Source organism: Clavelina lepadiformis, chromosome 9 (assembly GCF_947623445.1).
Source record: "Clavelina lepadiformis chromosome 9, kaClaLepa1.1, whole genome shotgun sequence".
Lineage (NCBI taxonomy): Eukaryota > Metazoa > Chordata > Ascidiacea > Aplousobranchia > Clavelinidae > Clavelina > Clavelina lepadiformis.
In genome coordinates this window covers 3,848,576-3,876,184 of record NC_135248.1, presented here as the reverse complement: position 1 = coordinate 3,876,184, position 27,609 = coordinate 3,848,576, and the positions used below count along the sequence as shown (strand labels likewise).

The 27,609-nt window shown below is 35.9% G+C and overlaps 37 non-coding genes across 37 annotated transcripts; all 37 read left to right on the top strand.

Annotated features, from left to right (window-relative positions):
- Positions 1-2,016: 2,016 nt before the first annotated feature.
- Positions 2,017-2,088, top strand: Trnam-cau (transfer RNA methionine (anticodon CAU)). The gene has a single exon. It is a non-coding gene; the product is annotated as a tRNA-Met (tRNA).
- A 620-nt stretch (positions 2,089-2,708) lies between these two features.
- On the top strand, positions 2,709-2,780 carry Trnam-cau (transfer RNA methionine (anticodon CAU)). The gene has a single exon. It is a non-coding gene; the product is annotated as a tRNA-Met (tRNA).
- A 619-nt stretch (positions 2,781-3,399) lies between these two features.
- Trnam-cau (transfer RNA methionine (anticodon CAU)) lies at positions 3,400-3,471 on the top strand. Its single transcript has one exon. It is a non-coding gene; the product is annotated as a tRNA-Met (tRNA).
- Positions 3,472-5,791: 2,320 nt separating this feature from the next.
- Positions 5,792-5,863, top strand: Trnam-cau (transfer RNA methionine (anticodon CAU)). Its single transcript has one exon. It is a non-coding gene; the product is annotated as a tRNA-Met (tRNA).
- An 8-nt stretch (positions 5,864-5,871) lies between these two features.
- Positions 5,872-5,943, top strand: Trnah-gug (transfer RNA histidin (anticodon GUG)). Its single transcript has one exon. It is a non-coding gene; the product is annotated as a tRNA-His (tRNA).
- A 1,238-nt stretch (positions 5,944-7,181) lies between these two features.
- Trnam-cau (transfer RNA methionine (anticodon CAU)) lies at positions 7,182-7,253 on the top strand. Its single transcript has one exon. It is a non-coding gene; the product is annotated as a tRNA-Met (tRNA).
- A 1,814-nt stretch (positions 7,254-9,067) lies between these two features.
- Trnam-cau (transfer RNA methionine (anticodon CAU)) lies at positions 9,068-9,139 on the top strand. The gene has a single exon. It is a non-coding gene; the product is annotated as a tRNA-Met (tRNA).
- An 8-nt stretch (positions 9,140-9,147) lies between these two features.
- Positions 9,148-9,219, top strand: Trnah-gug (transfer RNA histidin (anticodon GUG)). The gene has a single exon. It is a non-coding gene; the product is annotated as a tRNA-His (tRNA).
- Positions 9,220-10,343: 1,124 nt separating this feature from the next.
- Positions 10,344-10,415, top strand: Trnah-gug (transfer RNA histidin (anticodon GUG)). Its single transcript has one exon. It is a non-coding gene; the product is annotated as a tRNA-His (tRNA).
- Positions 10,416-11,440: 1,025 nt separating this feature from the next.
- Trnam-cau (transfer RNA methionine (anticodon CAU)) lies at positions 11,441-11,512 on the top strand. The gene has a single exon. It is a non-coding gene; the product is annotated as a tRNA-Met (tRNA).
- Positions 11,513-11,520: 8 nt separating this feature from the next.
- On the top strand, positions 11,521-11,592 carry Trnah-gug (transfer RNA histidin (anticodon GUG)). The gene has a single exon. It is a non-coding gene; the product is annotated as a tRNA-His (tRNA).
- A 530-nt stretch (positions 11,593-12,122) lies between these two features.
- On the top strand, positions 12,123-12,194 carry Trnam-cau (transfer RNA methionine (anticodon CAU)). Its single transcript has one exon. It is a non-coding gene; the product is annotated as a tRNA-Met (tRNA).
- A 1,975-nt stretch (positions 12,195-14,169) lies between these two features.
- Trnam-cau (transfer RNA methionine (anticodon CAU)) lies at positions 14,170-14,241 on the top strand. The gene has a single exon. It is a non-coding gene; the product is annotated as a tRNA-Met (tRNA).
- A 610-nt stretch (positions 14,242-14,851) lies between these two features.
- On the top strand, positions 14,852-14,923 carry Trnam-cau (transfer RNA methionine (anticodon CAU)). The gene has a single exon. It is a non-coding gene; the product is annotated as a tRNA-Met (tRNA).
- An 8-nt stretch (positions 14,924-14,931) lies between these two features.
- On the top strand, positions 14,932-15,003 carry Trnah-gug (transfer RNA histidin (anticodon GUG)). The gene has a single exon. It is a non-coding gene; the product is annotated as a tRNA-His (tRNA).
- Positions 15,004-15,614: 611 nt separating this feature from the next.
- Positions 15,615-15,686, top strand: Trnah-gug (transfer RNA histidin (anticodon GUG)). Its single transcript has one exon. It is a non-coding gene; the product is annotated as a tRNA-His (tRNA).
- A 530-nt stretch (positions 15,687-16,216) lies between these two features.
- Positions 16,217-16,288, top strand: Trnam-cau (transfer RNA methionine (anticodon CAU)). Its single transcript has one exon. It is a non-coding gene; the product is annotated as a tRNA-Met (tRNA).
- An 8-nt stretch (positions 16,289-16,296) lies between these two features.
- Trnah-gug (transfer RNA histidin (anticodon GUG)) lies at positions 16,297-16,368 on the top strand. Its single transcript has one exon. It is a non-coding gene; the product is annotated as a tRNA-His (tRNA).
- A 611-nt stretch (positions 16,369-16,979) lies between these two features.
- Positions 16,980-17,051, top strand: Trnah-gug (transfer RNA histidin (anticodon GUG)). The gene has a single exon. It is a non-coding gene; the product is annotated as a tRNA-His (tRNA).
- A 530-nt stretch (positions 17,052-17,581) lies between these two features.
- Trnam-cau (transfer RNA methionine (anticodon CAU)) lies at positions 17,582-17,653 on the top strand. The gene has a single exon. It is a non-coding gene; the product is annotated as a tRNA-Met (tRNA).
- A 617-nt stretch (positions 17,654-18,270) lies between these two features.
- Trnam-cau (transfer RNA methionine (anticodon CAU)) lies at positions 18,271-18,342 on the top strand. Its single transcript has one exon. It is a non-coding gene; the product is annotated as a tRNA-Met (tRNA).
- Positions 18,343-18,350: 8 nt separating this feature from the next.
- On the top strand, positions 18,351-18,422 carry Trnah-gug (transfer RNA histidin (anticodon GUG)). The gene has a single exon. It is a non-coding gene; the product is annotated as a tRNA-His (tRNA).
- Positions 18,423-19,033: 611 nt separating this feature from the next.
- Trnah-gug (transfer RNA histidin (anticodon GUG)) lies at positions 19,034-19,105 on the top strand. Its single transcript has one exon. It is a non-coding gene; the product is annotated as a tRNA-His (tRNA).
- Positions 19,106-19,715: 610 nt separating this feature from the next.
- Trnah-gug (transfer RNA histidin (anticodon GUG)) lies at positions 19,716-19,787 on the top strand. Its single transcript has one exon. It is a non-coding gene; the product is annotated as a tRNA-His (tRNA).
- A 530-nt stretch (positions 19,788-20,317) lies between these two features.
- On the top strand, positions 20,318-20,389 carry Trnam-cau (transfer RNA methionine (anticodon CAU)). The gene has a single exon. It is a non-coding gene; the product is annotated as a tRNA-Met (tRNA).
- A 1,292-nt stretch (positions 20,390-21,681) lies between these two features.
- Trnam-cau (transfer RNA methionine (anticodon CAU)) lies at positions 21,682-21,753 on the top strand. The gene has a single exon. It is a non-coding gene; the product is annotated as a tRNA-Met (tRNA).
- Positions 21,754-21,761: 8 nt separating this feature from the next.
- Trnah-gug (transfer RNA histidin (anticodon GUG)) lies at positions 21,762-21,833 on the top strand. The gene has a single exon. It is a non-coding gene; the product is annotated as a tRNA-His (tRNA).
- Positions 21,834-23,053: 1,220 nt separating this feature from the next.
- Positions 23,054-23,125, top strand: Trnam-cau (transfer RNA methionine (anticodon CAU)). The gene has a single exon. It is a non-coding gene; the product is annotated as a tRNA-Met (tRNA).
- An 8-nt stretch (positions 23,126-23,133) lies between these two features.
- Trnah-gug (transfer RNA histidin (anticodon GUG)) lies at positions 23,134-23,205 on the top strand. The gene has a single exon. It is a non-coding gene; the product is annotated as a tRNA-His (tRNA).
- Positions 23,206-23,744: 539 nt separating this feature from the next.
- On the top strand, positions 23,745-23,816 carry Trnam-cau (transfer RNA methionine (anticodon CAU)). Its single transcript has one exon. It is a non-coding gene; the product is annotated as a tRNA-Met (tRNA).
- Positions 23,817-24,426: 610 nt separating this feature from the next.
- Positions 24,427-24,498, top strand: Trnam-cau (transfer RNA methionine (anticodon CAU)). Its single transcript has one exon. It is a non-coding gene; the product is annotated as a tRNA-Met (tRNA).
- An 8-nt stretch (positions 24,499-24,506) lies between these two features.
- On the top strand, positions 24,507-24,578 carry Trnah-gug (transfer RNA histidin (anticodon GUG)). The gene has a single exon. It is a non-coding gene; the product is annotated as a tRNA-His (tRNA).
- A 539-nt stretch (positions 24,579-25,117) lies between these two features.
- On the top strand, positions 25,118-25,189 carry Trnam-cau (transfer RNA methionine (anticodon CAU)). Its single transcript has one exon. It is a non-coding gene; the product is annotated as a tRNA-Met (tRNA).
- Positions 25,190-25,801: 612 nt separating this feature from the next.
- Positions 25,802-25,873, top strand: Trnam-cau (transfer RNA methionine (anticodon CAU)). The gene has a single exon. It is a non-coding gene; the product is annotated as a tRNA-Met (tRNA).
- A 619-nt stretch (positions 25,874-26,492) lies between these two features.
- Trnam-cau (transfer RNA methionine (anticodon CAU)) lies at positions 26,493-26,564 on the top strand. Its single transcript has one exon. It is a non-coding gene; the product is annotated as a tRNA-Met (tRNA).
- A 612-nt stretch (positions 26,565-27,176) lies between these two features.
- Trnam-cau (transfer RNA methionine (anticodon CAU)) lies at positions 27,177-27,248 on the top strand. Its single transcript has one exon. It is a non-coding gene; the product is annotated as a tRNA-Met (tRNA).
- Positions 27,249-27,256: 8 nt separating this feature from the next.
- On the top strand, positions 27,257-27,328 carry Trnah-gug (transfer RNA histidin (anticodon GUG)). The gene has a single exon. It is a non-coding gene; the product is annotated as a tRNA-His (tRNA).
- Positions 27,329-27,609: the final 281 nt, after the last annotated feature.

The window sequence follows — 27,609 nt, the reverse complement described above, 5'->3', positions numbered from 1 at the left end:
AGTTTATCTCTCGCTTAGTGCATGTCGAAATTTTTTAGTGTATATCTTGCGTAGTGCATGCCTAATAATTAATAACCTTTTCTTTGCCACGCCGCCTTGTCTTGTGCTTGTATCGTTACCGATTTTCTGTCGTATAGCATGCTCACCTTCCCGCGCATGACCTGAGTTGTACAAATATTTACTCTCAACCCTCTAGTTTCTACACAGATTTTGCCGTCATTACCGTAGCTGACAAGCATTTCCAACATGTCGGCGTTTCCGGAACCAACACCTGACTATCAAATGGACAGTACAACGTCTGATACACCGGCGGCTTTGTCTATCGACGTCGCGATGCCCGACCCACCGATTCCTGATTCACCAGATTCACCGGATGAACAGCCGGCTCCCGCTCCACAACCGTCGATCATCAGACCGGGTGAACAAGGCTCTAGTTACCCCCTTCCCGGGCGGCGGGAGCTGGCATTTTTGAAACAAACGGTACTTCATCCGATATACAAATATTATGAGATATGGGGACCAGACATTTCACCAAAGGTCCTGACATTTCCATCACCACCAACCACTTCGACAGAGGACCTGGAGCTTTGGTTCCAGCGTCTGGAAGCAATGTTCGAACTGGTTCCACAAATTGATTGCGAGACAAAAATTTTTACAATGATAGAAGCCACAGCTGCTGTCCAGTCAACCGACTTGCTAAGGTTTCTCGGCCGCCTGAGAGACACAATGCCACTTGGAACCCAGGCTTACGAACAGTTCAAAAGTTATATGAAACACCGGTTGATGTGTGAGACACCCACCAACTGGTAGCAGAGGGTGGTTGCAAAACTGCAAACTGCAAACCTGTAATTACTCTGTTATCTGTAAATAATCATTCTGTTGTTTTCTCGTGCTACCCGTTATAATCAGGATGTTACTTTTTAATTGTCAATTTTTCCCTTCCGTAGCGGGGGAGGAATGTAGTGGCTTGGGAGCCACATCCAATACCATTATATCAATTGTGGAAACATATGCGCCATTTAATTAGTGAAACATTGTTCATTGGTAAAACAGCAGCTAACATTTAATATTTGGCTGCAGATGCAATTTGGCTGCAGCTGCAACTTGATAAAACTGCAATCGTGATGTAATATTTGGAAATTTGCCCTAAATAACTTTATGTGAAAACGCCGTTTAGTGCGTTACCAGGTGATTTCATAACATCCTAGTTTTAACTGAATGTAATTCCCATTGCCAACGCTTTGCCTTTATCGTTCACACATTCTGAAATGTTCGTGTATATTGTGTTGAATATTTCCGTTCACATCGCTCCGCTTTATAAACTCGAACTGATACGCGAGTAGCGGCGCAGACAGAGAGATACTGAATCGTACGAACGTATTACGTTAGTCGTGTTAAAATGTAATTCGTTAGACTTGTTTTAATTGGTGAATGCTAAGTTTGTGATTGTGTAATATTAATCGGAACCTGTACAGTTCCTACAATAAAGGATTGTTTCTGATAAACTGTATCTGTTAATCGTAAGAGCTTTCGGCTTGTAACACGTTAAGGTTAGAGAATTCTAACCGCACGCAACCACGGAGTCAGATCATTAATTCGGCAGGTAAATTAAGTCCGAATAACATAAGTTAAAACAAGCAGCAACCTCTGCAGGTTTATTACATATATAATTGATAACTTAATCAACACATGAGTAGTGGAACTGCGTGTTTATGAAACATTAAAGTTATGTAATTTGTTTGAACTACTAACACAACATACAATCTCAACAAATAACAGTATTTTCAAATGCTACCAATTTATAGCTTTTGTGTTGATAAGTTTTCTGAATACTACTATAATGTTGTATAAACTGAGTAAAAAAAAGGTCAAAATACGATTGAAAAATTACATTGGGGTTTACATAAAATATGTTATATTGCGTGTGACATTCTACATTTAACTGGGTTGCTTAGTTGGTAAATTTTGAAAAAGGGTAAAATTGATGTAAACTAGAAAGCTAATATTCACTCATTCAGCAGAGTGGCGCAGCGGAAGCGTGCTGGGCCCATAACCCAGAGGTCGATGGATCGAAACCATCCTCTGCTACTTATCCAGCTGTGATCGTATAGTGGTTAGTACTCCACGTTGTGGCCGTGGCAACCCCGGTTCGAATCCAGGTCACAGCAGATTTTGCTTTTACTGGATTGAGTGATGCAAAGCTGTTCTGTTGCTAGAGTCGAACACAATGTCCGATAACGGCCTTTCAAATCAATGCTTATCAATTCAGGTAAAAGTTGCAGATGATCAACAGCATGAATCGATGCAAATTTTTATTGCCGCAATTTCAAGATTGGGTTTATTACATATATAATTGATAATTTAATCAAAACATGAGTATAGTGGAACTGCGTGTTTATGAAACATTAAAGTTATGTATTTATGTAGTTTGTTTGAACTACTAACACAACATACAATCTCAACAAATAACAATATTTTCAAATGCTACCAATTTATAGCTTTTGTGTTGATAAGTTTTCTGAATACTACTATAATGTTGTATGAACTGAGTAACAAAAAGGTCAAAATACGATTGAAAAATTACATTGGGGTTTACATCAATATGTTATATTGCGTGTGACACTCTACATTTAACTGGGTTGCTTAGTTGGTAAATTTTAATAAAAGGCTAAATTAATGTAAACTAGAAAGCTAATATTGACTCATTCAGCAGAGTGGCGCAGCGGAAGCGTGCTGGGCCCATAACCCAGAGGTCGATGGATCGAAACCATCCTCTGCTACTTATCCAGCTGTGATCGTATAGTGGTTAGTACTCCACGTTGTAGCCGTGGCAACCCTGATTCGAATCCAGGTCACAGCAGATTTTGCTTTTACTGGATTAAGTGATGCAAAGCTGTTCTGTTGCTAGAGTCGAACACAATGTCCGATAACGGCCTTTCAAATCAATGCTTATCAATTCAGGTAAAAGTTGCAGATGATCAACAGCATGAATCGATGCAAATTTTTATTGTCGGAATTTCAATAATGGGTTTATTACATATATAATTGATAATTTAATTAAAACATGAGTAGTGGAACTGCGTGTTTATAAAACATTAAAGTTATGTATTTATGTAGTTTGTTTGAACTACTAACACAACATACAATCTCAACAAATAACAGTATTTTCAAATGCTACCAATTTATAGCTTTTGTGTTGATAAGTTTTCTGAATACTACTATAATGTTGTATAAACTGAGTAAAAAAAAGGTCAAAATACGATTGAAAAATTACATTGGGGTTTACATAAAATATGTTATATTGCGTGTGACATTCTACATTTAACTGGGTTGCTTAGTTGGTAAATTTTGAAAAAGGGTAAAATTGATGTAAACTAGAAAGCTAATATTCACTCATTCAGCAGAGTGGCGCAGCGGAAGCGTGCTGGGCCCATAACCCAGAGGTCGATGGATCGAAACCATCCTCTGCTACTTATCCAGCTGAGATCGTATAGTGGTTAGTACTCCACGTTGTGGCCGTGGCAACCCTGGTTCGAATCCAGGTCACAGCAGATTTTGCTTTTACTGGTATGAGTGATGCAAAGCTGTTCTGTTGCTAGAGTCGAACACAATGTCCGATATCGGCCTTTCAAATGAATGCTTATCAATTCAGGTAAAAGTTGCAGATGATCAACAGCATGAATCGATGCAAATTTTTATTGTCGCAATCTCAATAGTGGGTTTATTACATATATAATTGATAACTTAATCAACACATGAGTAGTGTAACTGCGTGTTTACGAAACATTAAAGTTATGTAGTTTGTTTGAATTACTAACACAACATACAATCTACACAAATAACAGTATTTTCAAATGCTACCAATTTATAGCTTTTGTGTTGATAAGTTTTCTGAATACTACTATAATGTTGTATGAATTGAGTAACAAAAAAGTCAAAATACGATTGAATAATTGAAAACATTGGAAATAATTGAAACATTGGGGTTTACATCAATATGTTATATTGCGTGTGACATTCTACATTTAACTGGGTTGCTTAGTTGGTAAATCTTAGTTGATTTTGCTTTTACTGGATTGAGTGATGCAAAGCTGTTCTGTTGCTAGAGTCGAACACAATGTCCGATATCGGCCTTTCAAATCAATGCTTATCAATTCAGCTAAAAGTTGCAGATGATCAACAGCATGAATCGATGCAAATTTTTATTGACGCAATTTCAATAATGGGTTTATTACATATATAATTGATAATTTAATCAAAACATGAGTAGTGGAACTGCGTGTTTATAAAACATTAAAGTTATGTATTTATGTAGTTTGTTTGAACTACTAACACAACATACAATCTCAACAAATAACAGTATTTTCAAATGCTACCAATTTATAGCTTTTGTGTTGAAAAGTTTTCTGAATACTACTATAATGTTGTATGAACTGAGTAATAAAAAGGTCAAAATTCGATTGAAAAATTACATTGGGGTTTACATCAATATGTTATATTGCATGTGACATTCTACATTTAACTGGGTTGCTTAGTTGGTAAATTTTAAAAAAGGCTAAATTGATGTAAACTAGAAAGCTAATATTCACTCATTCAGCAGAGTGGCGCAGCGGAAGCGTGCTGGGCCCATAACCCAAAGGTCGATGGATCGAAACCATCCTCTGCTACTTATCCAGCTGTGATCGTATAGTGGTTAGTACTCCACGTTGTGGCCGTAGCAACCCAGGTTCGAATCCAGGTCACAGCAGATTTTGCTTTTACTGGATTGAGTGATGCAAAGCTGTTCTGTTGCTAGAGTCGAACACAATGTCCGATATCGGCCTTTCAAATCAATGCTTATCAATTCAGGTAAAAGTTGCAGATGATCAACAGCATGAATCGATGCAAATTTTTATTGTCGAAATCTCAATAGTGGGTTTATTACATATATAATTGATAACTTAATCAACACATGAGTAGTGGAACTGCGTGTTTACGAAACATTAAAGTTATGTAGTTTGTTTGAATTACTAACACAACATACAATCTACACAAATAACAGTATTTTCAAATGCTACCAATTTATAGCTTTTGTGTTGATAAGTTTTCTGAATACTACTATAATGTTGTATGAACTGAGTAACAAAAAAGTCAAAATACGATTGAATAATTGAAAACATTGGAAATAATTGAAACATTGGGGTTTACATCAATATGTTATATTGCGTGTGACATTCTACATTTAACTGGGTTGCTTAGTTGGTAAATCTTAGTTGATTTTGCTTTTACTGGATTGAGTGATGCAAAGCTGTTCTGTTGCTAGAGTCGAACACAATGTCCGATATCGGCCTTTCAAATCAATGCTTATCAATTCAGGTAAAAGTTGCAGATGATCAACAGCATGAATCGATTCAAATTTTTATTGACGCAATTTCAATAATGGGTTTATTACATATATAATTGATAATTTAATCAAAACATGAGTAGTGGAACTGCGTGTTTATAAAACATTAAAGTTATGTATTTATGTAGTTTGTTTGAACTACTAACACAACATACAATCTCAACAAAGAACAGTATTTTCAAATGCTACCAATTTATAGCTTTTGTGTTGATAAGTTTTCTGAATACTACTATAATGTTGTATGAACTGAGTAATAAAAAGGTCAAAATACGATTGAAAAATTACATTGGGGTTTACATCAATAAGTTATATTGCATGTGACACTCTACATTTAACTGGGTTGCTTAGTTGGTAAATTTTAAAAAAGGCTAAATTGATGTAAACTAGAAAGCTAATATTCACTCATTCAGCAGAGTGGCGCAGCGGAAGCGTGCTGGGCCCATAACCCAGAGGTCGATGGATCGAAACCATCCTCTGCTACTTATCCAGCTGTGATCGTATAGTGGTTAGTACTCCACGTTGTGGCCGTGGCAACCCTGGTTCGAATCCAGGTCACAGCAGATTTTGCTTTTACTGGATTGAGTGATGCAAAGCTATTCTGTAGCTAGAGTCGAACACAATGTCCGATATCGGCCTTTCAAATCAATGCTTATCAATTCAGGTAAAAGTTGCAAATGATCAACAGCATGAATCGATGCAAATTTTTATTGTCGCAATTTCAATAATGGGTTTATTACATATATAATTGATAATTTAATCAAAACATGAGTAGTGGAACTGCGTGTTTATGAAACATTAAAGTTATGTATTTATGTATTTATGTAGTTTGTTTGAACTACTAACACAACATACAATCTCAACAAATAACAGTATTTTCAAATGCTACCAATTTATAGCTTTTGTGTTGATAAGTTTTCTGAATACTACTATAATGTTGTATGAACTGAGTAACAAAAAGGTCAAAATACGATTGAAAAATTACACTGGGGTTTACATCAATATGTTATATTGCGTGTGACATTCTACATTTAACTGGGTTGCTTAGTTGGTAAATTTTAAAAAAGGGTAAAATTGATGTAAACTAGAAAGCTAATATTCACTCATTCAGCATAGTGGCGCAGCGGAAGCGTGCTGGGCCCATAACCCAGAGGTCGATGGATCGAAACCATCCTCTGCTACTTTTCCAGCTGTGATCGTATAGTGGTTAGTACTCCACGTTGTGGCCGTGGCAACCCCGGTTCGAATCCAGGTCACAGCAGATTTTGCTTTTACTGGATTGAGTGATGCAAAGCTGTTCTGTTGCTAGAGTCGAACACAATGTCCGATAACGGCCTTTCAAATCAATGCTTATCAATTCAGGTAAAAGTTGCAGATGATCAACAGCATGAATCGATGCAAATTTTTATTGCCGCAATTTCAAGATTGGGTTTATTACATATATAATTGATAATTTAATCAAAACATGAGTATAGTGGAACTGCGTGTTTATGAAACATTAAAGTTATGTATTTATGTAGTTTGTTTGAACTACTAACACAACATACAATCTCAACAAATAACAATATTTTCAAATGCTACCAATTTATAGCTTTTGTGTTGATAAGTTTTCTGAATACTACTATAATGTTGTATGAACTGAGTAACAAAAAGGTCAAAATACGATTGAAAAATTACATTGGGGTTTACATCAATATGTTATATTGCGTGTGACACACTACATTTAACTGGGTTGCTTAGTTGGTAAATTTTAATAAAAGGCTAAATTAATGTAAACTAGAAAGCTAATATTGACTCATTCAGCAGAGTGGCGCAGCGGAAGCGTGCTGGGCCCATAACCCAGAGGTCGATGGATCGAAACCATCCTCTGCTACTTATCCAGCTGTGATCGTATAGTGGTTAGTACTCCACGTTGTAGCCGTGGCAACCCTGATTCGAATCCAGGTCACAGCAGATTTTGCTTTTACTGGATTAAGTGATGCAAAGCTGTTCTGTTGCTAGAGTCGAACACAATGTCCGATAACGGCCTTTCAAATCAATGCTTATCAATTCAGGTAAAAGTTGCAGATGATCAACAGCATGAATCGATGCAAATTTTTTTTGTCGGAATTTCAATAATGGGTTTATTACATATATAATTGATAATTTAATTAAAACATGAGTAGTGGAACTGCGTGTTTATAAAACATTAAAGTTATGTGTTTATGTAGTTTGTTTGAACTACTAACACAACATACAATCTCAACAAATAACAGTATTTTCAAATGCTACCAATTTATAGCTTTTGTGTTGATAAGTTTTCTGAATACTACTATAATGTTGTATGAACTGAGTAACAAAAAGGTCAAAATACGATTGAAAAATTACATTGGGGTTTACATCAATATGTTATATTGCGTGTGACATTCTACATTTAACTGGGTTGCTTAGTTGGTAAATTTTAAAAAAGGGTAAAATTGATGTAAACTAGAAAGCTAATATTGACTCATTCAGCAGATTGGCGCAGCGGAAGCGTGCTGGGCCCATAACCCAGAGGTCGATGGATCGAAACCATCCTCTGCTACTTATCCAGCTGTGATCGTATAGTGGTTAGTACTCCACGTTGTGGCCGTGGCAACCCTGGTTCGAATCCAGGTCACATCAAGTTTTGCTTTTACTGGTATGAGTGATGCAAAGCTGTTCTGTTGCTAGAGTCGAACACAATGTCCGATATCGGCCTTTCAAATCAATGCTTATCAATTCAGGTAAAAGTTGCAGATGATCAACAGCATGAATCGATGCAAATTTTTATTGTCGCAATCTCAATAGTGGGTTTATTACATATATAATTGATAACTTAATCAACACATGAGTAGTGTAACTGCGTGTTTACGAAACATTAAAGTTATGTAGTTTGTTTGAATTACTAACACAACATACAATCTACACAAATAACAATATTTTCAAATGCTACCAATTTATAGCTTTTGTGTTGATAAGTTTTCTGAATACTACTATAATGTTGTATGAATTGAGTAACAAAAAAGTCAAAATACGATTGAATAATTGAAAACATTGGAAATAATTGAAACATTGGGGTTTACATCAATATGTTATATTGCGTGTGACATTCTACATTTAACTGGGTTGCTTAGTTGGTAAATCTTAGTTGATTTTGCTTTTACTGGATTGAGTGATGCAAAGCTGTTCTGTTGCTAGAGTCGAACACAATGTCCGATATCGGCCTTTCAAATCAATGCTTATCAATTCAGCTAAAAGTTGCAGATGATCAACAGCATGAATCGATGCAAATTTTTATTGACGCAATTTCAATAATGGGTTTATTACATATATAATTGATAATTTAATCAAAACATGAGTAGTGGAACTGCGTGTTTATAAAACATTAAAGTTATGTATTTATGTAGTTTGTTTGAACTACTAACACAACATACAATCTCAACAAATAACAGTATTTTCAAATGCTACCAATTTATAGCTTTTGTGTTGAAAAGTTTTCTGAATACTACTATAATGTTGTATGAACTGAGTAATAAAAAGGTCAAAATACGATTGAAAAATTACATTGGGGTTTACATCAATATGTTATATTGCATGTGACATTCTACATTTAACTGGGTTGCTTAGTTGGTAAATTTTAAAAAAGGCTAAATTGATGTAAACTAGAAAGCTAATATTCACTCATTCAGCAGAGTGGCGCAGCGGAAGCGTGCTGGGCCCATAACCCAGAGGTCGATGGATCGAAACCATCCTCTGCTACTTATCCAGCTGTGATCGTATAGTGGTTAGTACTCCACGTTGTGGCCGTGGCAACCCTGGTTCGAATCCAGGTCACAGCAGATTTTGCTTTTACTGGATTGAGTGATGCAAAGCTGTTCTGTTGCTAGAGTCGAACACAATGTCCGATATCGGCCTTTCAAATCAATGCTTATCAATTCAGGTAAAAGTTGCAGATGATCAACAGCATGAATCGATGCAAATTTTTATTGTCGCAATCTCAATAGTGGGTTTATTACATATATAATTGATAACTTAATCAACACATGAGTAGTGGAACTGCGTGTTTACGAAACATTAAAGTTATGTAGTTTGTTTGAATTACTAACACAACATACAATCTACACAAATAACAGTATTTTCAAATGCTACCAATTTATAGCTTTTGTGTTGATAAGTTTTCTGAATACTACTATAATGTTGTATGAACTGAGTAACAAAAAAGTCAAAATACGATTGAATAATTGAAAACATTGGAAATAATTGAAACATTGGGGTTTACATCAATATGTTATATTGCGTGTGACATTCTACATTTAACTGGGTTGCTTAGTTGGTAAATCTTAGTTGATTTTGCTTTTACTGGATTGAGTGATGCAAAGCTGTTCTGTTGCTAGAGTCGAACACAATGTCCGATATCGGCCTTTCAAATCAATGCTTATCAATTCAGGTAAAAGTTGCAGATGATCAACAGCATGAATCGATGCAAATTTTTATTGACGCAATTTCAATAATGGGTTTATTACATATATAATTGATAATTTAATCAAAACATGAGTAGTGGAACTGCGTGTTTATAAAACATTAAAGTTATGTATTTATGTAGTTTGTTTGAACTACTAACACAACATACAATCTCAACAAATAACAGTATTTTCAAATGCTACCAATTTATAGCTTTTGTGTTGATAAGTTTTCTGAATACTACTATAATGTTGTATGAACTGAGTAATAAAAAGGTCAAAATACGATTGAAAAATTACATTGGGGTTTACATCAATAAGTTATATTGCATGTGACATTCTACATTTAACTGGGTTGCTTAGTTGGTAAATTTTAAAAAAGGCTAAATTGATGTAAACTAGAAAGCTAATATTCACTCATTCAGCAGAGTGGCGCAGCGGAAGCGTGCTGGGCCCATAACCCAGAGGTCGAAGGATCGAAACCATCCTCTGCTACTTATCCAGCTGTGATCGTATAGTGGTTAGTACTCCACGTTGTGGCCGTGGCAACCCTGGTTCGAATCCAGGTCACAGCAGATTTTGCTTTTACTGGATTGAGTGATGCAAAGCTGTTCTGTTGCTAGAGTCGAACACAATGTCCGATATCGGCCTTTCAAATCAATGCTTATCAATTCAGGTAAAAGTTGCAGATGATCAACAGCATGAATCGATGCAAATTTTTATTGTCGCAATCTCAATAATGGGTTTATTACATATATAATCGATAATATAATCAAAACATGAGTAGTGGAACTGCGTGTTTATGAAACATTAAAGTTATGTATTTATGTAGTTTGTTTGAACTACTAACACAACATACAATCTACACAAATAGCAGTATTTTCAAATGCTACCAATTTATAGCTTTTGTGTTGATAAGTTTTCTAAATACTAATATAATGTTGTATGAACTGAGTAACAAAAAAGTCAAAATACGATTGAATAATTACATTGAGGTTTACATCAATATGTTATATTGCGTGTGACATTCTACATTCAACTGGGTTGCTTAGTTGGTAAATCTTAGTTGATTTTGCTTTTACTGGATTGAGTGATGCAAAGCTGTTCTGTTGCTAGAGTCGAACACAATGTCCGATATCGGCCTTTCAAATCAATGCTTATCAATTCAGATAAAAGTTGCAGATGATTAACAGCATGAATCGATGCAAATTTTTATTGCCGCAATTTCAAGAATGGGTTTATTACATATATAATTGATAATTTAATCAAAACATGAGTATAGTGGAACTGCGTGTTTATGAAACATTAAAGTTATGTAGTTTGTTTGTACTACTAACACAACATACAATCTCAACAAATAACAGTATTTTCAAATGCTACCAATTTATAGCTTTTGTGTTGATAAGTTTTCTGAATACTACTATAATGTTGTATGAACTGAGTAACAAAAAGGTCAAAATACGATTGAAAAGTTACATTGGGGTTTACATCAATATGTTATATTGCGTGTGACACTCTACATTTAACTGGGTTGCTTAGTTGGTAAATTTTAATAAAAGGCTAAATTGATGTAAACTAGAAAGCTAATATTCACTCATTCAGCAGAGTGGCGCAGCGGAAGCGTGCTGGGCCCATAACCCAGAGGTCGATGGATCGAAACCATCCTCTGCTACTTATCCAGCTGTGGTCGTATAGTGGTTAGTACTCCACGTTGTGGCCGTGGCAACCCTGGTTCGAATCCAGGTCACAGCAGACTTTGCTTTTACTGGATTGAGTGAAGCAAAGCTGTTCTGTTGCTAGAGTCGAACACAATGTCCGATAACGGCCTTTCAAATCAATGCTTATCAATTCAGGTAAAAGTTGCAGATGATCAACAGCATGAATCGATGCAAATTTTTATTGTCGCAATCTCAATAGTGGGTTTATTACATATATAATTGATAACTTAATCAAAACATGAGTAGTGGAACTGCGTGTTTATAAAACATTAAAGTTATGTAGTTTGTTTGAACTACTAACACAACATACAATCTCAACAAAGAACAGTATTTTCAAATGCTACCAATTTATAGCTTTTGTGTTGATAAGTTTTCTGAATACTACTATAATGTTGTATGAACTGAGTAACAAAAAGGTCAAAATACGATTGAAAAATTACATTGGGGTTTACATCAATATGTTATATTGCGTGTGACACTCTACATTTAACTGGGTTGCTTAGTTGGTAAATTTTAATAAAAGGCTAAATTGATGTAAACTAGAAAGCTAGTATTGACTCATTCAGCAGAGTGGCGCAGCGGAAGCGTGCTGGGCCCATAACCCAGAGGTCGATGGATCGAAACCATCCTCTGCTACTTATCCAGCTGTGATCGTATAGTGGTACGTACTCCACGTTGTGGCCGTGGCAACACTGATTCGAATCCAGGTCACAGCAGATTTTGCTTTTACTGGATTGAGTGATGCAAAGCTGTTCTGTTGCTAGAGTCGAACACAATGTCCGATAACGGCCTTTCAAATCAATGCTTATCAATTCAGGTAAAAGTTGCAGATGATCAACAGCATGAATCGATGCAAATTTTTATTGTCGCAATCTCAATAGTGGGTTTATTACATATATAATTGATAACTTAATCAACACATGAGTAGTGGAACTGCGTGTTTATGAAACATTAAAGTTATGTAATTTGTTTGAACTACTAACACAACATACAATCTACACATATAACAGTATTTTCAAATGCTACCAATTTATAGCTTTTGTGTTGATAAGTTTTTTGAATACTACTATAATGTTGTATGAACTCAGTAACAAAAAAGTCAAAATACGATTGAAAAATTACATTGGGGTTTACATCAATATGTTATATTGCGTGTGACATTCTACATTTAACTGGGTTGCTTAGTTGGTAAATTTAAAAAAAGGGTAAAATTGATGTAAACTGGAAGGCTAATATTCACTCATTCAGCAGAGTGGCGCAGCGGAAGCGTGCTGGGCCCATAACCCAGAGGTCGAAGGATCGAAACCATCCTCTGCTACTTATCCAGCTGTGATCGTATAGTGGTTAGTACTCCACGTTGTGGCCGTGGCAACCCTAATTCGAATCCAGGTCACAGCAGATTTTGCTTTTACTGGATTGAGTGATGCAAAGCTGTTCTGTTGCTAGAGTCGAACACAATGTCCGATAACGGCCTTTCAAATCAATGCTTATCAATTCAGGTAAAAGTTGCAGATGATCAACAGCATGAATCGATGCAAATTTTTATTGTCGCAATCTCAATAGTGGGTTTATTACATATATAATTGATAACTTAATCAACACATGAGTAGTGGAACTGCGTGTTTATGAAACATTAAAGTTATGTAATTTGTTTGAACTACTAACACAACATACAATCTACACAAATAACAGTATTTTCAAATGCTACCAATTTATAGCTTTTGTGTTGATAAGTTTTTTGAATACTACTATAATGTTGTATGAACTGAGTAACAAAAAAGTCAAAATACGATTGAAAAATTACATTGGGGTTTACATCAATATGTTATATTGCGTGTGACACTCTACATTTAACTGGGTTGCTTAGTTGGTAAATTTTAATAAAAGGGTAAAATTGATGTAAACTAGAAAGCTAAAATTCACTCATTCAGCAGAGTGGCGCAGCGGAAGCGTGTTGGGCCCATAACCCAGAGGTCGATGGATCGAAACCATCCTCTGCTACTTATCCAGCTGTGATCGTATAGTGGTTAGTACTCCACGTTGTGGCCGTGGCAACCCTGATTCGAATCCAGGTCACAGCAGATTTTGCTTTTACTGGATTGAGTGATGCAAAGCTGTTCTGTTGCTAGAGTCGAACACAATGTCCGATAACGGCCTTTCAAATCAATGCTTATCAATTCAGGTAAAAGTTGCAGATGATCAACAGCATGAATCGATGCAAATTTTTATTGTCGCAATCTCAATAGTGGGTTTATTACATATATAATTGATAACTTAATCAACACATGAGTAGTGGAACTGCGTGTTTATGAAACATTAAAGTTATGTAGTTTGTTTGAACTACTAACACAACATACAATCTCAACAAAGAACAGTATTTTCAAATGCTACCAATTTATAGCTTTTGTGTTGATAAGTTTTCTGAATACTACTATAATGTTGTATGAACTGAGTAACAAAAAGGTCAAAATACGATTGAAAAATTACATTGGGGTTTACATCAATATGTTATATTGCGTGTGACACTATACATTTAACTGGGTTGCTTAGTTGGTAAATTTTAATAAAAGGCTAAATTGATGTAAACTAGAAAGCTAATATTGACTCATTCAGCAGAGTGGCGCAGCGGAAGCGTGCTGGGCCCATAACCCAGAGGTCGATGGATCGAAACCATCCTCTGCTACTTATCCAGCTATGGTCGTATAGTGGTTAGTACTCCACGTTGTGGCCGTGGCAACCCTGGTTCGAATCCAGGTCACAGCAGATTTTGCTTTTACTGGATTGAGTGATGCAAAGCTGTTCTGTTGCTAGAGTCGAACACAATGTCCGATAACGGCCTTTCAAATCAATGCTTATCAATTCAGGTAAAAGTTGCAGATGATCAACAGCATGAATCGATGCAAATTTTTATTGTCGCAATCTCAATAGTGGGTTTATTACATATATAATTGATAACTTAATCAACACATGAGTAGTGGAACTGCGTGTTTATGAAACATTAAAGTTATGTAGTTTGTTTGAACTACTAACACAACATACAATCTCAACAAAGAACAGTATTTTCAAATGCTACCAATTTATAGCTTTTGTGTTGATAAGTTTTCTGAATACTACTATAATGTTGTATGAACTGAGTAACAAAAAGGTCAAAATACGATTGAAAAATTACATTGGGGTTTACATCAATATGTTATATTGCGTGTGACACTCTACATTTAACTGGGTTGCTTAGTTGGTAAATTTTAATAAAAGGCTAAATTGATGTAAACTAGAAAGCTAATATTCACTCATTCAGCAGAGTGGCGCAGCGGAAGCGTGCTGGGCCCATAACCCAGAGGCCGATGGATCGAAACCATCCTCTGCTACTTATCCAGCTGTGGTCGTATAGTGGTTAGTACTCCACGTTGTGGCCGTGGCAACCCTGGTTCGAATCCAGGTCACAGCAGATTTTGCTTTTACTGGATTGAGTGATGCAAAGCTGTTCTGTTGCTAGAATCGAACACAATGTCCGATAACGGCCTTTCAAATCAATGCTTATCAATTCAGGTAAAAGTTGCAGATGATCAACAGCATGAATCGATGCAAATTTTTATTGCCGCAATTTCAAGAATGGGTTTATTACATATATAATTGATAATTTAATCAAAACATGAGTATAGTGGAACTGCGTGTTTATGAAACATTAAAGTTATGTAGTTTGTTTGAACTACTAACACAACATACAATCTACACAAATAACAGTATTTTCAAATGCTACCAATTTATAGCTTTTGTGTTGATAAGTTTTCTGAATACTACTATAATGTTGTATGAACTGAGTAACAAAAAGGTCAAATACGATTGAAAAATTACATTGGGGTTTACATCAATATGTTATATTGCGTGTGACACTCTACATTTAACTGGGTTGCTTAGTTGGTAAATTTTAATAAAAGGCTAAATTGATGTAAACTAGAAAGCTAATATTGACTCATTCAGCAGAGTGGCGCAGCGGAAGCGTGCTGGGCCCATAATCCAGAGGCCGATGGATCGAAACCATCCTCTGCTACTTATCCAGCTGTGATCGTATAGTGGTTAGTACTCCACGTTGTGGCCGTGGCAACCCTGGTTCGAATCCAGGTCACAGCAGATTTTGCTTTTACTGGATTGAGTGATGCAAAGCTGTTCTGTTGCTAGAGTCGAACACAATGTCCGATAACGGCCTTTCAAATCAATGCTTATCAATTCAGGTAAAAGTTGCAGATGATCAACAGCATGAATCGATGCAAATTTTTATTGTCGCAATCTCAATAGTGGGTTTATTACATATATAATTGATAACTTAATCAACACATGAGTAGTGGAACTGCGTGTTTATGAAACATTAAAGTTATGTAGTTTGTTTGAACTACTAACACAACATACAATCTCAACAAAGAACAGTATTTTCAAATGCTACCAATTTATAGCTTTTGTGTTGATAAGTTTTCTGAATACTACTATAATGTTGTATGAACTGAGTAACAAAAAGGTCAAAATACGATTGAAAAATTACATTGGGGTTTACATCAATATGTTATATTGCGTGTGACACTCTACATTTAACTGGGTTGCTTAGTTGGTAAATTTTAATAAAAGGCTAAATTGATGTAAACTAGAAAGCTAATATTGACTCATTCAGCAGAGTGGCGCAGCGGAAGCGTGCTGGGCCCATAACCCAGAGGCCGATGGATCGAAACCATCCTCTGCTACTTATCCAGCTGTGGTCGTATAGTGGTTAGTACTCCACGTTGTGGCCGTGGCAACCCTGGTTCGAATCCAGGTCACAGCAGATTTTGCTTTTACTGGATTGAGTGATGCAAAGCTGTTCTGTTGCTAGAATCGAACACAATGTCCGATAACGGCCTTTCAAATCAATGCTTATCAATTCAGGTAAAAGTTGCAGATGATCAACAGCATGAATCGATGCAAATTTTTATTGCCGCAATTTCAAGAATGGGTTTATTACATATATAATTGATAATTTAATCAAAACATGAGTATAGTGGAACTGCGTGTTTATGAAACATTAAAGTTATGTAGTTTGTTTGAACTACTAACACAACATACAATCTACACAAATAACAGTATTTTCAAATGCTACCAATTTATAGCTTTTGTGTTGATAAGTTTTCTGAATACTACTATAATGTTGTATGAACTGAGTAACAAAAAGGTCAAATACGATTGAAAAATTACATTGGGGTTTACATCAATATGTTATATTGCGTGTGACACTCTACATTTAACTGGGTTGCTTAGTTGGTAAATTTTAATAAAAGGCTAAATTGATGTAAACTAGAAAGCTAATATTGACTCATTCAGCAGAGTGGCGCAGCGGAAGCGTGCTGGGCCCATAATCCAGAGGCCGATGGATCGAAACCATCCTCTGCTACTTATCCAGCTGTGATCGTATAGTGGTTAGTACTCCACGTTGTGGCCGTGGCAACCCTGGTTCGAATCCAGGTCACAGCAGATTTTGCTTTTACTGGATTGAGTGATGCAAAGCTGTTCTGTTGCTAGAGTCGAACACAATGTCCGATAACGGCCTTTCAAATCAATGCTTATCAATTCAGGTAAAAGTTGCAGATGATCAACAGCATGAATCGATGCAAATTTTTATTGTCGCAATCTCAATAGTGGGTTTATTACATATATAATTGATAACTTAATCAACACATGAGTAGTGGAACTGCGTGTTTATGAAACATTAAAGTTATGTAATTTGTTTGAACTACTAACACAACATACAATCTACACAAATAACAGTATTTTCAAATGCTACCAATTTATAGCTTTTGTGTTGATAAGTTTTTTGAATACTACTATAATGTTGTATGAACTGAGTAACAAAAAAGTCAAAATACAATTGAAAAATTACATTGGGGTTTACATCAATATGTTATATTGCGTGTGACACTCTACATTTAACTGGGTTGCTTAGTTGGTAAATTTTAATAAAAGGCTAAATTGATGGAAACTAGAAAGCTAATATTGACTCATTCAGCAGAGTGGCGCAGCGGAAGCGTGCTGGGCCCATAACCCAGAGGTCGATGGATCGAAACCATCCTCTGCTACTTATCCAGCTGTGATCGTATAGTGGTTAGTACTCCACGTTGTGGCCGTGGCAACCCTGGTTCGAATCAGGTCACAGCAGATTTTGCTTTTACTGGATTGAGTGATGCAAAGCTGTTCTGTTGCTAGAGTCGAACACAATGTCCGATATCGGCCTTTCAAATCAATGCTTATCAATTCAGTTAAAAGTTGCAGATGATCAACAGCATGAATCGATGCAAATTTTTATTGTCGCAATTTCAATAATGGGTTTATTACATATATAATTGATAATTTCATCAAAACATGAGTAGTGGAACTGCGTGTTTATAAAACATTAAAGTTATGTATTTATGTAGTTTGTTTGAACTACTAACACAACATACAATCTACACAAATAACAGTATTTTCAAATGCTACCAATTTATAGCTTTTGTGTTGATAAGTTTTCTGAATACTACTATAATGTTGTATAAACTGAGTAAAAAAAGGTCAAAATACGATTGAAAAATTACATTGGGGTTTACATAAAATATGTTATATTACGTGTGGCATTCTACATTTAACTGGGTTGCTTAGTTGGTAAATTTTAATAAAAGGCTAAATTGATGTAAACTAGAAAGCTAATATTCACTCATTCAGCAGAGTGGCGCAGCGGAAGCGTGCTGGGCCCATAACCCAGAGGCCGATGGATCGAAACCATCCTCTGCTACTTATCCAGCTGTGGTCGTATAGTGGTTAGTACTCCACGTTGTGGCCGTGGCAACCCTGGTTCGAATCCAGGTCACAGCAGATTTTGCTTTTACTGGATTGAGTGATGCAAAGCTGTTCTGTTGCTAGAATCGAACACAATGTCCGATAACGGCCTTTCAAATCAATGCTTATCAATTCAGGTAAAAGTTGCAGATGATCAACAGCATGAATCGATGCAAATTTTTATTGCCGCAATTTCAAGAATGGGTTTATTACATATATAATTGATAATTTAATCAAAACATGAGTATAGTGGAACTGCGTGTTTATGAAACATTAAAGTTATGTAGTTTGTTTGAACTACTAACACAACATACAATCTACACAAATAACAGTATTTTCAAATGCTACCAATTTATAGCTTTTGTGTTGATAAGTTTTCTGAATACTACTATAATGTTGTATGAACTGAGTAACAAAAAGGTCAAATACGATTGAAAAATTACATTGGGGTTTACATCAATATGTTATATTGCGTGTGACACTCTACATTTAACTGGGTTGCTTAGTTGGTAAATTTTAATAAAAGGCTAAATTGATGTAAACTAGAAAGCTAATATTGACTCATTCAGCAGAGTGGCGCAGCGGAAGCGTGCTGGGCCCATAATCCAGAGGCCGATGGATCGAAACCATCCTCTGCTACTTATCCAGCTGTGATCGTATAGTGGTTAGTACTCCACGTTGTGGCCGTGGCAACCCTGGTTCGAATCCAGGTCACAGCAGATTTTGCTTTTACTGGATTGAGTGATGCAAAGCTGTTCTGTTGCTAGAGTCGAACACAATGTCCGATAACGGCCTTTCAAATCAATGCTTATCAATTCAGGTAAAAGTTGCAGATGATCAACAGCATGAATCGATGCAAATTTTTATTGTCGCAATCTCAATAGTGGGTTTATTACATATATAATTGATAACTTAATCAACACATGAGTAGTGGAACTGCGTGTTTATGAAACATTAAAGTTATGTAGTTTGTTTGAACTACTAACACAACATACAATCTCAACAAAGAACAGTATTTTCAAATGCTACCAATTTATAGCTTTTGTGTTGATAAGTTTTCTGAATACTACTATAATGTTGTATGAACTGAGTAACAAAAAGGTCAAAATACGATTGAAAAATTACATTGGGGTTTACATCAATATGTTATATTGCGTGTGACACTCTACATTTAACTGGGTTGCTTAGTTGGTAAATTTTAATAAAAGGCTAAATTGATGTAAACTAGAAAGCTAATATTGACTCATTCAGCAGAGTGGCGCAGCGGAAGCGTGCTGGGCCCATAATCCAGAGGCCGATGGATCGAAACCATCCTCTGCTACTTATCCAGCTGTGATCGTATAGTGGTTAGTACTCCACGTTGTGGCCGTGGCAACCCTGGTTCGAATCCAGGTCACAGCAGATTTTGCTTTTACTGGATTGAGTGATGCAAAGCTGTTCTGTTGCTAGAGTCGAACACAATGTCCGATAACGGCCTTTCAAATCAATGCTTATCAATTCAGGTAAAAGTTGCAGATGATCAACAGCATGAATCGATGCAAATTTTTATTGTCGCAATCTCAATAGTGGGTTTATTACATATATAATTGATAACTTAATCAACACATGAGTAGTGGAACTGCGTGTTTATGAAACATTAAAGTTAAGTAGTTTGTTTGAACTACTAACACAACGTACAATCTCAACAAATAACAGTATTTTCAAATGCTACCAATTTATAGCTTTTGTGTTGATAAGTTTTCTGAATACTACTATAATGTTGTATGAACTGAGTAACAAAAAGGTCAAAATACGATTGAAAAATTACATTGGGGTTTACATCAATATGTTATATTGCGTGTGACACTCTACATTTAACTGGGTTGCTTAGTTGGTAAATTTTAATAAAAGGCTAAATTGATGTAAACTAGAAAGCTAATATTGACTCATTCAGCAGAGTGGCGCAGCGGAAGCGTGCTGGGCCCATAACCCAGAGGTCGATGGATCGAAACCATCCTCTGCTACTTATCCAGCTGTGATCGTATAGTGGTTAGTAATCCACGTTGTGGCCGTGGCAACCCTGATTCGAATCCAGGTCACAGCAGATTTTGCTTTTACTGGATTGAGTGATGCAAAGCTGTTCTGTTGCTAGAGTCGAACACAATGTCCGATAACGGCCTTTCAAATCAATGCTTATCAATTCAGGTAAAAGTTGCAGATGATCAACAGCATGAATCGATGCAAATTTTTATTGTCGCAATCTCAATAGTGGGTTTATTACATATATAATTGATAACTTAATCAACACATGAGTAGTGGAACTGCGTGTTTATGAAACATTAAAGTTATGTAATTTGTTTGAACTACTAACACAACATACAATCTACACAAATAACAGTATTTTCAAATGCTACCAATTTATAGCTTTTGTGTTGATAAGTTTTCTGAATACTACTATAATGTTGTATGAACTGAGTAACAAAAAGGTCAAATACGATTGAAAAATTACATTGGGGTTTACATCAATATGTTATATTGCGTGTGACACTCTACATTTAACTGGGTTGCTTAGTTGGTAAATTTTAATAAAAGGCTAAATTGATGTAAACTAGAAAGCTAATATTGACTCATTCAGCAGAGTGGCGCAGCGGAAGCGTGCTGGGCCCATAATCCAGAGGCCGATGGATCGAAACCATCCTCTGCTACTTATCCAGCTGTGATCGTACAGTGGTTAGTACTCCACGTTGTGGCCGTGGCAACCCTGATTCGAATCCAGGTCACAGCAGATTTTGCTTTTACTGGATTGAGTGATGCAAAGCTGTTCTGTTGCTAGAGTCGAACACAATGTCCGATAACGGCCTTTCAAATCAATGCTTATCAATTCAGGTAAAAGTTGCAGATGATCAACAGCATGAATCGATGCAAATTTTTATTGTCGCAATCTCAATAGTGGGTTTATTACATATATAATTGATAACTTAATCAAAAACATGAGTAGTGGAACTGCGTGTTTATGAAACATTAAAGTTATGTAATTTGTTTGAACTACTAACACAACATACAATCTACACAAATAACAGTATTTTCAAATGCTACCAATTTATAGCTTTTGTGTTGATAAGTTTTTTGAATACTACTATAATGTTGTATGAACTGAGTAACAAAAAAGTCAAAATACGATTGAAAAATTACATTGGGGTTTACATCAATATGTTATATTGCGTGTGACACTCTACATTTAACTGGGTTGCTTGGTTGGTAAATTTTAATAAATAGCTAAATTGATGGAAACTAGAAAGCTAATATTGACTCATTCAGCAGAGTGGCGCAGCGGAAGCGTGCTGGGCCCATAACCCAGAGGTCGATGGATCGAAACCATCCTCTGCTACTTATCCAGCTGTGATCGTATAGTGGTTAGTACTCCACGTTGTGGCCGTGGCAACCCTGGTTCGAATCCAGGTCACAGCAGATTTTGCTTTTACTGGATTGAGTGATGCAAAGCTGTTCTGTTGCTAGAGTCGAACACAATGTCCGATATCGGCCTTTCAAATCAATGCTTATCAATTCAGGTAAAAGTTGCAGATGATCAACAGCATGAATCGATGCAAATTTTTATTGTCGCAATTTCAATAATGGGTTTATTACATATATAATTGATAATTTCATCAAAACATGAGTAGTGGAACTGCGTGTTTATGAAACATTAAAGTTATGTATTTATGTAGTTTGTTTGAACTACTAACACAACATACAATCTCAACAAATAACAGTATTTTCAAATGCTACCAATTTATAGCTTTTGTGTTGATAAGTTTTCTGAATACTACTATAATGCTATATAAACTGAGTAACAAAAAGGTCAAAATACGATTGAAAAATTACATTGGGGTTTACATCAATATGTTATATTGCGTGTAACATTCTACATTTAACTGGGTTGCTTAGTTGGTAAATTTTAAAAAAGGGTAAAATTGATGTAAACTAGAAAGCTAATGTTCACTCATTCAGCAGAGTGGCGCAGAGGAAGCGTGCTGGGCCCATAACCCAGAGGTCGATGGATCGAAACCATCCTCTGCTACTTATCCAGCTGTGATCGTATAGTGGTTAGTACTCCACGTTGTGGCCGTGGCAACCCTGATTCGAATCCAGGTCACTGCAGATTTTGCTTTTACTGGATTGAGTGATGCAAAGCTGTTCTGTTGCTAGAGTCGAACACAATGTCCGATAATGGCCTTTCAAATCAATGCTTATCAATTCAGGTAAAAGTTGCAGATGATCAACAGCATGAATCGATGCAAATTTTTATTGTCGCAATTTCAATAATGGGTTTATTACATATATAATTGATAATTTCATCAAAACATGAGTAGTGGAACTGCGTGTTTATGAAACATTAAAGTTATGTAATTTGTTTGAACTACTAACACAACATACAATCTACACAAATAACAGTATTTTCAAATGCTACCAATTTATAGCTTTTGTGTTGATAAGTTTTTTGAATACTACTATAATGTTGTATGAACTGAGTAACAAAAAAGTCAAAATACGATTGAAAAATTACATTGGGGTTTACATCAATATGTTATATTGCGTGTGACACTCTACATTTAACTGGGTTGCTTGGTTGGTAAATTTTAATAAAAGGCTAAATTGATGGAAACTAGAAAGCTAATATTGACTCATTCAGCAGAGTGGCGCAGCGGAAGCGTGCTGGGCCCATAACCCAGAGGTCGATGGATCGAAACCATCCTCTGCTACTTATCCAGCTGTGATCGTATAGTGGTTAGTACTCCACGTTGTGGCCGTGGCAACCCTGGTTCGAATCCAGGTCACAGCAGATTTTGCTTTTACTGGATTGAGTGATGCAAAGCTGTTCTGTTGCTAGAGTCGAACACAATGTCCGATATCGGCCTTTCAAATCAATGCTTATCAATTCAGGTAAAAGTTGCAGATGATCAACAGCATGAATCGATGCAAATTTTTATTGTCGCAATTTCAATAATGGGTTTATTACATATATAATTGATAATTTCATCAAAACATGAGTAGTGGAACTGCGTGTTTATAAAACATTAAAGTTATGTATTTATGTAGTTTGTTTGAACTACTAACACAACATACAATCTCAACAAATAACAGTATTTTCAAATGCTACCAATTTATAGCTTTTGTGTTGATAAGTTTTCTGAATACTACTATAATGCTATATAAACTGAGTAACAAAAAGGTCAAAATACGATTGAAAAATTACATTGGGGTTTACATAAAATATGTTATATTGCGTGTAACATTCTACATTTAACTGGGTTGCTTAGTTGGTAAATTTTAAAAAAGGGTAAAATTGATGTAAACTAGAAAGCTAATGTTCACTCATTCAGCAGAGTGGCGCAGCGGAAGCGTGCTGGGCCCATAACCCAGAGGTCGATGGATCGAAACCATCCTCTGCTACTTATCCAGCTGTGATCGTATAGTGGTTAGTACTCCACGTTGTGGCCGTGGCAACCCTGATTCGAATCCAGGTCACTGCAGATTTTGCTTTTACTGGATTGAGTGATGCAAAGCTGTTCTGTTGCTAGAGTCGAACACAATGTCCGATAATGGCCTTTCAAATCAATGCTTATCAATTCAGGTAAAAGTTGCAGATGATCAACAGCATGAATCGATGCAAATTTTTATTGTCGCAATCTCAATAGTGGGTTTATTACATATATAATTGATAACTTAATCAAAACATGAGTAGTGGAACTGCGTGTTTATGAAACATTAAAGTTATGTAATTTGTTTGAACTACTAACACAACATACAATCTACACAAATAACAGTATTTTCAAATGCTACCAATTTATAGCTTTTGTGTTGATAAGTTTTTTGAATACTACTATAATGTTGTATGAACTGAGTAACAAAAAAGTCAAAATACGATTGAAAAATTACATTGGGGTTTACATCAATATGTTATATTGCGTGTGACACTCTACATTTAACTGGGTTGCTTGGTTGGTAAATTTTAATAAAAGGCTAAATTGATGGAAACTAGAAAGCTAATATTGACTCATTCAGCAGAGTGGCGCAGCGGAAGCGTGCTGGGCCCATAACCCAGAGGTCGATGGATCGAAACCATCCTCTGCTACTTATCCAGCTGTGATCGTATAGTGGTTAGTACTCCACGTTGTGGCCGTGGCAACCCTGGTTCGAATCCAGGTCACAGCAGATTTTGCTTTTACTGGATTGAGTGATGCAAAGCTGTTCTGTTGCTAGAGTCGAACACAATGTCCGATATCGGCCTTTCAAATCAATGCTTATCAATTCAGGTAAAAGTTGCAGATGATCAACAGCATGAATCGATGCAAATTTTTATTGTCGCAATTTCAATAATGGGTTTATTACATATATAATTGATAATTTCATCAAAACATGAGTAGTGGAACTGCGTGTTTATAAAACATTAAAGTTATGTATTTATGTAGTTTGTTTGAACTACTAACACAACATACAATCTCAACAAATAACAGTATTTTCAAATGCTACCAATTTATAGCTTTTGTGTTGATAAGTTTTCTGAATACTACTATAATGCTGTATAAACTGAGTAACAAAAAGGTCAAAATACGATTGAAAAATTACATTGGGGTTTACATAAAATATGTTATATTGCGTGTAACATTCTACATTTAACTGGGTTGCTTAGTTGGTAAATTTTAAAAAAGGGTAAAATTGATGTAAACTAGAAAGCTAATGTTCACTCATTCAGCAGAGTGGCGCAGCGGAAGCGTGCTGGGCCCATAACCCAGAGGTCGATGGATCGAAACCATCCTCTGCTACTTATCCAGCTGTGATCGTATAGTGGTTAGTACTCCACGTTGTGGCCGTGGCAACCCTGATTCGAATCCAGGTCACTGCAGATTTTGCTTTTACTGGATTGAGTGATGCAAAGCTGTTCTGTTGCTAGAGTCGAACACAATGTCCGATAACGGCCTTTCAAATCAATGCTTATCAATTCAGGTAAAAGTTGCAGATGATCAACAGCATGAATCGATGCAAATTTTTATTGCCGCAATTTCAAGAATGGGTTTATTACATATATAATTGATAATTTAATCAAAACATGAGTATAGTGGAACTGCGTGTTTATGAAACATTAAAGTTATGTAGTTTGTTTGAACTACTAACACAACATACAATCTACACAAATAACAGTATTTTCAAATGCTACCAATTTATAGCTTTTGTGTTGATAAGTTTTCTGAATACTACTATAATGTTGTATGAACTGAGTAACAAAAAGGTCAAAATACGATTGAAAAATTACATTGGGGTTTACATCAATATGTTATATTGCGTGTGACACTCTACATTTAACTGGGTTGCTTAGTTGGTAAATTTTAATAAAAGGCTAAATTGATGGAAACTAGAAAGCTAATATTGACTCATTCAGCAGAGTGGCGCAGCGGAAGCGTGCTGGGCCCATAACCCAGAGGTCGATGGATCGAAACCATCCTCTGCTACTTATCCAGCTGTGATCGTATAGTGGTTAGTACTCCACGTTGTGGCCGTGGCAACCCTGCTTCGAATCCAGGTCACAGCAGATTTTGCTTTTACTGGATTGAGTGATGCAAAGCTGTTCTGTTGCTAGAGTCGAACACAATGTCCGATATCGGCCTTTCAAATCAATGCTTATCAATTCAGGTAAAAGTTGCAGATGATCAACAGCATGAATCGATGCAAATTTTTATTGTCGCAATTTCAATAATGGGTTTATTACATATATAATTGATAATTTCATCAAAACATGAGTAGTGGAACTGCGTGTTTATAAAACATTAAAGTTATGTATTTATGTAGTTTGTTTGAACTACTAACACAACATACAATCTCAACAAATAACAGTATTTTCAAATGCTACCAATTTATAGCTTTTGTGTTGATAAGTTTTCTGAATACTACTATAATGCTGTATAAACTGAGTAACAAAAAGGTCAAAATACGATTGAAAAATTACATTGGGGTTTACATAAAATATGTTATATTGCGTGTAACATTCTACATTTAACTGGGTTGCTTAGTTGGTAAATTTTAAAAAAGGGTAAAATTGATGTAAACTAGAAAGCTAATGTTCACTCATTCAGCAGAGTGGCGCAGCGGAAGCGTGCTGGGCCCATAACCCAGAGGTCGATGGATCGAAACCATCCTCTGCTACTTATCCAGCTGTGATCGTATAGTGGTTAGTACTCCACGTTGTGGCCGTGGCAACCCTGATTCGAATCCAGGTCACTGCAGATTTTGCTTTTACTGGATTGAGTGATGCAAAGCTGTTCTGTTGCTAGAGTCGAACACAATGTCCGATAACGGCCTTTCAAATCAATGCTTATCAATTCAGGTAAAAGTTGCAGATGATCAACAGCATGAATCGATGCAAATTTTTATTGCCGCAATTTCAAGAATGGGTTTATTACATATATAATTGATAATTTAATCAAAACATGAGTATAGTGGAACTGCGTGTTTATGAAACATTAAAGTTATGTAGTTTGTTTGAACTACTAACACAACATACAATCTACACAAATAACAGTATTTTCAAATGCTACCAATTTATAGCTTTTGTGTTGATAAGTTTTCTGAATACTACTATAATGTTGTATGAACTGAGTAACAAAAAGGTCAAAATACGATTGAAAAATTACATTGGGGTTTACATCAATATGTTATATTGCGTGTGACACTCTACATTTAACTGGGTTGCTTGGTTGGTAAATTTTAATAAAAGGCTAAATTGATGGAAACTAGAAAGCTAATATTGACTCATTCAGCAGAGTGGCGCAGCGGAAGCGTGCTGGGCCCATAACCCAGAGGTCGATGGATCGAAACCATCCTCTGCTACTTATCCAGCTGTGATCGTATAGTGGTTAGTACTCCACGTTGTGGCCGTGGCAACCCTGGTTCGAATCCAGGTCACAGCAGATTTTGCTTTTACTGGATTGAGTGATGCAAAGCTGTTCTGTTGCTAGAGTCGAACACAATGTCCGATATCGGCCTTTCAAATCAATGCTTATCAATTCAGGTAAAAGTTGCAGATGATCAACAGCATGAATCGATGCAAATTTTTATTGTCGCAATTTCAATAATGGGTTTATTACATATATAATTGATAATTTCATCAAAACATGAGTAGTGGAACTGCGTGTTTATAAAACATTAAAGTTATGTATTTATGTAGTTTGTTTGAACTACTAACACAACA